Genomic DNA, 11,053 nt, shown 5'->3' with positions numbered 1-11,053 from the left:
TATGTATTTGTCTGTATTCCTGTGCAGGTATCATGCCATAAATAAAATTGGGAACTATGCAAGTTGGCAACCCTGTTATTCTAACATAGGGATAGATTACACCAGGCCTGAACGATGCTTTTGAGAGCTGAGACTTAGAAAAATCATGAGCTATGTCCTCCTTCCTGTGCCATATAATGACATGAAGATTGGATCAAAGTTGATCACCTTCAGGCCATGAGGGTAATCAAAAATTCAGCAGAAGGGCTGGTTTAGAGGTGACACTTCCTTCTAGATAGTTCTTTGTGACCTTCAGTCATCTCTATATGTGTCCTGGACCCCACTGTTTTCTTGTCTTGCCAGCTCCCCACAGAAACATCCCATAGAACAGTCAGCCCAGGCATCCCTTATGCTGGCCTCCCTCCCTCCCTCTCCAGGACAGAGCTGCTCTTGTGTGCGCTCTCCTCTACGAGCCCAAGCATCTTGTCTCCCCTTCTGCGAGCGGCACTTGGATTTAAGCAGCTCTGTCTTATCTCAGCTGCTGCTGCACGTTGACCACAGACGGCATACGAGCATGCAAATTATCTCAGTAAATAATTTGCACTAGTTGTCACGCAGAACAACGCAAACCTTGGTGGCTGTGGCAGGCTGCTGTTGCCGTAGGAGATGTGCAGGGACAGCTTTTATGAGCGCCTGAGGACAGGAATGACACAACAGCATTTTAGCAGCTGTATTGATACTGGATGCTGTTTCAGGCACCCTACCCAGTGCTCACAGTCTTCATTTCAAGTGGTGTGGACATTTGGAAGGTAGGAAGTGATGTTATATCCGGAACACCTTAATGTTAAATAAAATTAGTATGGGACACATGGCAGTAACTGCAGTCCTAGGAAAGTATGTGTGAGATTGCGGTCACTGCTAAGGGGTGTATGCTTGTTGGAGGCCATATTGTGGCTTTTTGGCCCTTGCTGATGACCACAGGCATAGAAATGGTTCATGTTGCTTTTGTTTATTTGTAGGAAAAGGAAGAAACATGGAGCTGCATCTCTGTTCTGAAGCTAAAGTATAGATTAAAGGTACTCTTTTTTTCCCCACGGTTTTGTTTTTTAGGAGACTGCAGCAATGTATTCTAAGCAGTCACAGGAGCTTTAATGACAGCTGTTTTGCTTGAAAGCCTGTATCTGTCAGTGTCTGTAGCATGAGTTGATTTAATCCTTTGGATTTCCTCATGTTTAAAAAAGCTGCAGAGTCTTCTTTGCCTACCAAAACACATTTAACAGTTGAAATTTTAGCAGGGAATATTTCTAAAGTCTACCATTTTGCATATACTCTGTTTGATGATCCTACTGTTTATGTATTTTTAATACATTTCTCACATTAGTCTGAACATTCAATTAAGGACATGGCTTAGGAAAATTTGGAACTTTGGAAAAAAAAAAGAAACAGAAATAAAATAACACTAGCAGAAACCTTAGTAGCCCCATATCCCTATGCCATTTGCTGCTCAAAACTGAGGAAAAATATTTAAAAAGGAAGTTATCTTTCACGGCAGACTTTATGCCCATAAGTCAATCTCATCTTAATACTCAGCTGTCGGGAAGATTTGTCCTTGAAACCCAAATTTCCCTTACATACACTGACATGTGTTTTGCAAGACCTTGAAATTACACAATGGAAGGAGAGCTGAAAACTGCTGCCAAATCTACTAGATGGTCACGGTTATCCAGAGCTGACCAGAAGCTTTAATTTCATGCACTACGGTACTGCAGGCTGAAACCGCGGAGCTGCGGTGTGCAGGCAGGTAGTGCGGGTGGCTGCCCCTTTGGCCAGGTGGGGAAATGCAGATGTACCACAGAGGGCAGGATGCAGGTGTATCGTTCCTTTGACATCAGCGGGTGGGCTGTCGCTTTTCTCCTGTTTTGTTTGCCCAAAACACTTCACTTTTTCTGAAGCAGCGATACTTGAAAGGGGAAGGTATTGACTGGCGCAGTGGGTCCTGTGGCATGCTGCCTCACTCAGAATGCAGACGAGGAGAATGGGGGTATAGGACCTGATTGTACCACTCCTGAGTTAGCTATTCTGAAACCAACCAAGTCCAGGGCACTTGAATTTGATACTCTTTTTTTCCAGGGGACTTTCTATGGCCCTGCCTAACAGAGAGAAAAAAGCGATGATCACCCCATGAGTATTATGATTTACATCCCAATTTGTTGATACCAACATGCTTATCTTTGCTAAGCTACAGACAAACTTGTTGCATCAGATCCAGTTATCCAAAATCACCAGCATCGAGTTGGATGACTCTCATGGGGCTTTGGGAGGGGGAAAAAGGGTGTTTGGTTTTTCATGGTGGTATTTTTCCTTTCCTTGCTTTTCTTTTTATCAACTTCTTTCCACTGAAATGACAGCAAAGCTTGCATGTTGTAGTTAGCTCTTCATGCATCTGTTTTAATTTACGGACTACAAGATACGGGACCAATCTACATTTTTCTAGTAGTCTTCAAATGCAGTGATTAAGAACAGTTTATTGCTTTGTTCGCAATAAACCAAAGGAGAGGTATTTCTTTTATCACTTCCTTGTCTTTGGCAGCCTCACAGCAGTGAAACTTCCTGGGCCTCTTGCTGTCTGCTTGGCTAAGTCCAATGAACCTTCTGTTAACAAGGGTTTAAAAATTCATTAAGAATATTTTTGCTCTTTATGCTTTACCTCATACTTCTATTTGTGTTTGGGTAGAACATACCAGCGATTGGAAAATAATTTATGAAATGTTATTAAATGTTGTTAAGGCATTTAAATTGAAGATCCAGCATACACTCATACACAGTCCTTGAGTATCAAAACATTTGTTAGCATATGTTATGTGAACAGTTAGGCTGGAAGCTCAGACCTTGCGAGGGCCTTCAGTATTTTTTTCACAGCTTATTTTTCACAGTTTATTCCCTTTTTCCTTTTTTTGTTTTTAAATAAGACAATCGTCCCCTACCTTGCAAGAGCTGAGTGTTTGATGTGACTTTGTTTTGGAAAGTGGTAGCACCCACTTGCATACTATTCGTGAATCATCAATGTCATTAGATATTAAGGTGTTTAGCTGGATTTTAATATATAAGGCTCTGCTCCATGTTGTCTGTGCATCTGTATTAACTGGCTTCTGAACTGTTACATTTTTCTACTTGGCAAATATTCTCAGCAGAAGCACCTACAGCAGCTGCTTCTAAAACTGCAGCATTTGTAACTGGTAACTGTACTGTTACCATTGGGTTTTTTTAATACTCTATTTTTAAATCTCTCTTTTAAAAAGAAAATACACGGAACAGTTATCAAGAAATGCAGCAAAAAACTACCCCAGTCCAGAAGGCTTTACAGCAAAATACAAAGCGGTACAGCTAATCTGTGCCTTCTTGTACAAAAGGAGTGTGTAACACACAGTCTAGGCAGTAGATTGTTAGCTCCACAAATTCATGCAGCTCCACTGAAGTCACTTCTGAGGGGATCTGCTCTGACTCTGAGTGTGTTCCCTGTGAAGCTGTTAATGATGAAGCACCCAGCACATACACTGGGGCACGATCACACTACACATGCATCAGAGAAGGGAAATAAATGCCTGAATATATACATACATGCATGTCTGCAGGGGTGGGGTGATGGGATTTCTTAGCATATTGGGGGGGGAGGAGACAATGATAATGCAAAAAAAAAAAAAAAAAGGTAAGGAATAAACATCCAGGAGGCTTTTCTGAATTATTTGTACAGCGTATCACAAAAACACAACAACGAAGAGAAGGTCAAAGTCCTAAGAACATGGATTGAAATGGTCAGAGGCCCTTTCAAATGGCGTGGACTCCATGACTGCATTAATCCCGAAGTGACTTGTTTCAGGAGGAGGGAATATTTTGAACACCCAGAATTGTGTTCTTCACAGTGACCTGACTGAGGATGAACACATTTCCCACTTGTAATTGGAGTAGTATTAAGTCAGCCCATTTCTCACTGCGGGGCTTCAAGTCCCAAACAGGTGGGACTTCATCCATTGTTTCATTAATCGTCCAAGTGAATTTGTCTCCTTTGGTATTTAACTACTGCATCCACGATAACACTGGCCACTGCTAAAAGTAATGATTTATTTTTGTCAGATTTAGATCTATTTAATAACATTATCAAATAACAAATGCTTCTGTTTCTGTCGATACACCTCCTTTATAACTTTTTCAACGTAAGTAGGAAAAAATGACATCATGAAAACTTTGGGAGCTGATACTAGAGCTGACTTCCCATGGCAATCTCTGTGTGGAATCCCAGGTGGTTTAGCATGATCCATGTGCCAAGTTAGCCCCTGGTTGCAGAGGGAAGGCTTCTCAAGGCTGAATGATAAGAAGTTATGACCTTCCGTGTTTCGTACACTTACTTTCTCTTTTATTTTCCTATCTGAGCACTTCAGGTGATCAAAAATAACTGGCAAACATTTTTTGCTTGTTTGTTTTTAAGTAGTCTTTTGAACTGACAAGACATGAAATCCTTAAACCAAAGGACAGTATTTTTCAGTAGGTTACAAATGTCTGAAAGTAGAAATGCTGAATATATTTACCTCAGCCATGATTTTACTGCCATAGTAAGATTTTTTTTGCTTTGCTGCATATACCAGGACTTTAAGATTATGTTGGTTTTTGCTGAGCTAAATCCAGATACAGGATTTGGTTGTAAAATACACAAGGAGAGGTTTGTGGCTGCAGAAAGCCTCTAGAATCCCCTTTCCATGAGAAGATATTAGTGGGGTTGAAAGAAATCCATTGCGTAGTGCTTTCATGCAATCCTAGCTAAAGTAACGGTGACCTTGCTGTTCACACCCCTGCAAGGCTCCCGAGGAGCCAGGGGTAACTTCATTGTGCCTCTTCCAGATGGCAGTGTCCTTTCCCTGCGGGTTCCTTGGTTTTGATTGCTCTGCCGAAGCTTGTGTTGACCAAAAGTGTATGAACTCGATGAGCAGTGCTCACCTGCGCTTTCCACTCTTCCGCACGACGCTCTTAACCTGCAGTAACTGTAGAAGAGGCACCTCCTGAGCGTGTACAGCCTGTACCAAAGGTCACCCACTCGTACAGCGTGAGCGCCTGAGTAAACCTGTGTGCTCCCCCTCAGTAGGAGCATCCACAATGGCTGGAGCTTAACTACTATCATTTGATGATTCATTTGCAGTGCTTATTTTCTAAAAATTGCATAGCCTGTTCTCAAAAGCAAGGCATAGAAAAAAGCAGCTGTTACGAAAAGAGAGGAAGAAAAACTCACACGTACAAACCACAGAGCTTTAAAGAACCAAACCCACATTGTTAGGGTAGGAAAAAAACAACAATTTGCCGTGTCTTGTCTTTGAAAAAGAGCAGAAATAGATCAGTTATATTTTTGAGGTGCTACTCATATTTTAGACAATTAACAGTGACACTTGTGAGTCTAAGAACATACGGATTTGAATCCAGCCCTGACTTGCATTTCTTACTTTTGTGGGATTTCATAGAGAATGAAACAGGGAATTTTCCCCTGTTGTAAAAAGACATGCTTTTATATTCAGTATATTGAATATAGTGGATTTTAGGCATGTAATATTGAACTGAAAGAGGACTTGCATTTCTTACTTTTGTGGGATTTCATAGAGAATGAAACAGGGAATTTTCCCCTGTTGTAAAAAGACATGCTTTTATATTCAGTATATTGAATATAGTGGATTTTAGGCATGTAATATTGATACTGAGACACACTGCTTTTTAAGTGTAAGAAGCATCACAACTGACCACTCCAAATTTTCTGTCGTATCATTGAATACGAAGATGGACTTTGTTGTGCTTGTCTTTATCGTAGCATAGCTTACAGAGAATTTGATTCAAAAAGCAGAAAATTGGCATGACTGAAAATATGAAAAAAATAACTTTCAGTGCTGTGTAATGTTTTGCAAAAAGTATTTGCTTTCTGTGGAAACAACTGATCAACAAAAAACTGTAGCTGAAACTGACACTCCCCATTCAATAATTTCATAACATTTCATTTAAAAATTTGTGATTGAAATGAAACATACTGACATCTCCAAATTAATTGTTTTCTTTTACCTCAGTCTGAACTTTAATTTTTTTCTTCCTGAGCTACTGCAGAAACTCGTCCCTTCCCCCATGTCTCCCAGTAAGTCAGGCTGTCCAGCCTGGAGATACATTTTTCATGGAGTGTCACCAGTATGCAGCTTCTGTGCCCAGTGGGGAGGTTGTATTTACTGCTGAGATGATGCTTTGCCCAAAAGCAGCCCCATAATCCAGTCCACAAGGCACCAAAATTAGAAGTCCAGTGAGGTACTCCAGCAGCCCAGAGAGACGCAGCTTAGTCCCAAAACAAAATAGTGTGCTTTGAATGTGATAAATTTTTTCTGCATTAATTAAACTTGGCTTTTAATGAAATACTTCATTTGGATTTTGCTGATGGAAGATTTCAGTTTTCAGCTCAAGTTAAAGCACTTCCGTGCTAAAACTCCCGCTGTTCAGTTTTGTTCTGCTGATCAGCTCTCTTCTGAGATTCTGTTATTCTTCGTTTGCATGGGTTGTGACTAGGAAATATCCTTGTTGTGAAGGCTTCTCTTCTTCCGAGGTGCATTCCCTGTTCCTAAAAGTAGGGAACTATGGAACCAGTGCTCTTTCTCAAAGCGGAAGAACCGTGTCAAGGTCAGATGATAAATGTTCTTGCAGACTGATACACACATTTACATTGAAGGTCCTGACCAACTCGGAGCCCAGAGAAACAAAAATTCCTGCCTCTGTGTGTGTATTTAAGGGAATAACCCACAGATGAGTCATGAATGCAGCATTACTAATGACCCTACCCACACCACAGCTGCTGAACCTTCCTGCAAGGCAGAATGAGCTACAGACCTCCCCCAGATGCCAAGAACATCTCATCAGTACTCCCTGGGGCTGATGGTCTCTGACAGGCTTTCAAACCTGGCCCCCACCTTCTAGCTGAGGAGCCTGTGCTGAGAGACCCAGAAAAAAAAATCTGTTCCCTGCCCCATGCGTGGCATGACCCACCCACATCCTTTCCACGGCCTCACCTCCTGTGCGATGAAATCTCCCAACCCCCAGTAACTGTTGTAGCACTGAATTTACCTTTAAGTCATGAAGCTGCAGCAGAGAATCACGCTGAATGAGTGAATGCATGCAAATAAATGTAAACCACAGAAAATGTGGTAATTTCTGCAATCTTAATATTCTGGCTATATGCCTATTAGCATTTTCTTTGATGGACTAGCTTTCCTTTGACGTAGGACATCATGTATTTCTTTAATGACCTTTGTAAAGGCAATTCATGAAAAAAAGGTAGAAATAGTGCGGTGTTGTTTTAGAATAGGCTAAAAATCCTTTTGTGGCTCTTCTTGTTAAGCAAGCAATGTTTCTTCCAGGGCAACACAAAATGTGAGTTGAAAGTGGGATGAGACCAATTAAGATCCAAGAAAGGGCGTGTAGAAAGCTAGGATTAAAGAAAGCTGAAAAGCGAAATTTCAGCTGAAGAAGGAAGACTGATAAATATATTGAAAGCTTTTGATGGCTGCAAAATATATAGAAGGGCAGCTCATTTCATTTTGGCTTTTGCTTTTAACTGTCAGTTTACTAGAACTGAGTTTTTGTTTCCATTCTAAAGAACATTTTGGGGAATGGTGTTTCTTCTGCTCCTGACTGTGATCTGCAAAATAAATTTGAAAGATTTGCCATATGAATGCGAGTTCTCTCAGTGTTTTCACTAAATCTAGATTTAATGGATTTTTTTCATTTTGAATTGAGATCTATCATTCTTTTTTCTCCTTTGTATTTTGATTTTCTGGTTTGCTACTGTTCTATCTTCTTCTGGGCCAGTGCAAGCCCATGTATTAAAAATAAGCCGTTTTCATAAGAATCCCGGCACTTCTCATTGGAAACCTGTTCATGAGTGCTGCTGTCTTTTTAAGCCCTGTGCTGTCTTGCAGTGGAGCCAGGGTAAGAGCTCGCCGTTCGATTGCTCCCACTCTCCCACTGCTACAAGCTACTGATCTTTCTGAATGGGAGGTACACGAACTGTTCCAAGAGTTGCCTCTCCATAGTTCTTTGTGTGGATACTTGACCTGACAGATACTTCTCAGAGTTGCTCAGTCTGCTGCTGAATATTTGGAGACGTGTTTGTTTTTTGACAAAACTCATTTGTTGTGTTTGCAAGCTTTAGCAAGCCTTTCTTACTTACAGTCCTTCCTACCATCTTACGGTTCCTGTGAACCCAGGTGCTGCTGCTGGTTTTAAGTTCTGAGAAGAACGGTGATCCTGATTCCAGTGCAAGCATTGCCAAGCAGATGGGCTGCTTTTATGCATGGCTCTGTTCCCCTGTTCATTCTCGGTGTCAGCTGTAAGAAAACATACCGCTTTGTGCACTTTGAAGGACGTTCACTGGCTCTTGGTCCTAGACTATCACCTCAGAGGAATGTTCAGAATGAGAGAGCAACAACACACCTCACTTGATATTCCTGGTGCCAGAGGCATATGAGTTGCTAATGAAGACTCTGTTCTCTTGAGTGGCCAGATCCAAAAGCCTTTGACCTTAAAATCAAGGAAAGAGGCTCCATGACAGTGCAGTAACAGTTCCCAGCCTGCTGAGATGTGGTTTGGGAGTGATTGTGAGGCTTTTCAGGGTCTAGGAAGACCAGTTGGGATAAAATCGTCCTTCGTTGCATTGCTGCCGTGTAAATAAACAGTTTCTATGAAAGTTTTAGTGGTGAATTGGGGGTATGAATTCAGAAACTTCAGGCTTTAGTCTCTTGCTGGCCTCTCTATGAGGGAGGTGGAGTTCTCAGGCCCTGTTGCAACACTACCAACCCTCAGAATACTGGACTTTTTTTTTTTAACATACAGCTTCCAGATGGTACAAGATTTTCAACTAAAACAATGTTATCCTTTATGGTATTACAGAATACCTTGGAAATAAAGTGTATTAAAAAACCATAAAAATTGAAAAACACAATTTTTGAGCCAGTACTATGATTTCAGGGTGATTTGTGTTGATATTCTCCATTTTCTTTTGAAAATAAAATTAGTATCAAACACATTTTTTATCTGGAATTAGATCAGGCACCAAACAAGTAGGTCATCTGGAGCATTTCAGTAATGCTATACCACAGACTTATTTGAAGTCTAGGGCTTAATAAAGTAATTTTTACCACTTAGGAATAGCAGTTTGGATTAGAGTTGCATATGTAGCAGTATCCCTTAATCTGAATTAATTGATTCTAGGAAGCAAAAGTCAAGTGCACGAATCTACTTTATGAGCAAAGATAATGGATTTTCAGTTGGGGTGTAGGAGATATGAGCCAATTTACATCAGTGCGTGCTTACTGGTATTTTTCATACTTTTGTTGAGGAAATTACTGTGTGATTTTATTTCTTCCTCTTTTTCTAGCTTGTGTGTCTGAAAATGGGAATCACGTTGGTTTTCAAGGATCATTGGATGTTCACTGAGCATCTAAAACTAAAAAGTAATAATCACATTTTAGAAGGCAAGTAAAAACCACTGCTAACTTTTCCTTGTGAGTTGTGTTGTGAATAGGATGGTTTGCATTGCAGAGAATTATGATATAAGTGTGTTTGGAAAATTTATTCAAGAAAGAAAAGCTGAAAATAGGCTCAGTCAACTGATGTGCTAGGTTTCATTCTGCCTTTATCTTTAGCTCCCACAGCAGGTGGAAGATTATTTCTAATTAATGACATTCTTCAGTATTTGACAAAATATGAATCTACTGTGACTTCCAGACTTTGCTGAGGATGGATTAGGAGTCAGGGAACAGGGAGAGCTGCCATGCATGGTCAGAGCCGTGTGGAAAAATTTGCACTAAACTTGACCCATATCACTGCTACCAATCTATCATTATTCACAAACATGAGCTAAAAATACAACAGATATATTGACAGGACATCCTAGCAGAGACTTTCAATTTTAAAAAACATTTCTTTTAATTTCTTTTGGAAATACTTTAAGAATTGATAGTTATCATTGTCCTTTCAACTATAATTAATTATACTAATTAGAATAGTAGAAATATATTGAAGAATAGATGAGAGTAGGACAAACAATCTATGGCAGCAGTAACTTTATGCAAAGAGCTGTGCTATGCAAGCCAGTGGAGTTTCTTGCTGTGTGTGAGGTTCAGTGCATGTGTGTATCTTCCCTGGCTCAGAGCCTGGGATAAACACCTTGATCTTCTTTTTGGGCAGATAAAGTGGCGCTGAGAAATGGTTTTTCTGAGACCTTTTAGGTGAAAATCTAATACCAAATTGTTTCTGCTGCGCTTCATTAGAGGTGCTTGCAAATGGATTGCTATTGATTGCCTTTTAAATCTGATTCTGCATTTTAAAAAGTTGTAACAGAAAAATGACAGTGATACATGTGTACCTTAGTAGCCCTCTGTCAGATGTGAAGGCAACTGCAGTTTGTCAATGACCTGTTAATGGCAGAGAAGCCAATGACTATTCACAACCTGAAGGCCCTGATCCTACAATAACTTGAGTTGTGTGTCCTTATTAATGTAAGTAACTGCACTGAACATTATGGGATTACTCATGTCGATAAAACAAAGTGAGTTTGAGTGATCCTGGAATCAGTACCTTGGAAGCTGTTCATGTAGGAAAAAGCTATGATCAGATAATCAAAATCAGAAATGCAAGTATGAGAAAAGGTACCAGTGCTCGTGACACTAAAAGTTTCCCTGTGCTTTCCAGCTCACAATAGCAAAATATGCAAGGTTAATAATGTAGAAGTAATAACAGTTTGTGGTGTTAGTCACTAAAAATTGTTTTGCCACTTTTGTGACCTGCTTATGTGGCTGGCTGAAGTCAGTGGGTTATGACACTTAGATCAGGCTGAGATTTCACTCATTTTCACCCATTCTTTGCTTTGTGCAGGCCTGATTTTTTTAAACAACATTGTTGATCATAGAATCATAGAATAGTTTAGGTTGGAGGGGACCTATAAGGTCATTCGAGCCCACCCCCCCTGCCGTGGGCAGGGACGTCTTCAACTAGATCAGGTTGCTCA

The 11,053-nt window shown here is 40.4% G+C and overlaps 1 protein-coding gene across 1 annotated transcript in view; it reads left to right on the top strand.

Moving 5' to 3' along the window:
* Positions 1–1,015: 1,015 nt before the first annotated feature.
* DTNA (dystrobrevin alpha) overlaps positions 1,016–11,053 on the top strand; it is a 222,374-nt gene continuing 212,336 nt past the window's right edge. Inside the window, exon 1 of the mRNA XM_009285603.2 lies at positions 1,016–1,055. The gene's annotated coding sequence lies outside the window, so the exon portion shown is untranslated. The remainder of the gene's footprint in view (positions 1,056–11,053) is intronic.

The sequence above is a fragment of the Aptenodytes forsteri genome, unplaced genomic scaffold (genome assembly GCF_000699145.1).
Source record: "Aptenodytes forsteri isolate BGI_AS27 unplaced genomic scaffold, ASM69914v1 Scaffold23, whole genome shotgun sequence".
Lineage (NCBI taxonomy): Eukaryota > Metazoa > Chordata > Aves > Sphenisciformes > Spheniscidae > Aptenodytes > Aptenodytes forsteri.
This window is presented reverse-complemented; position numbering and strand designations above follow the sequence as displayed.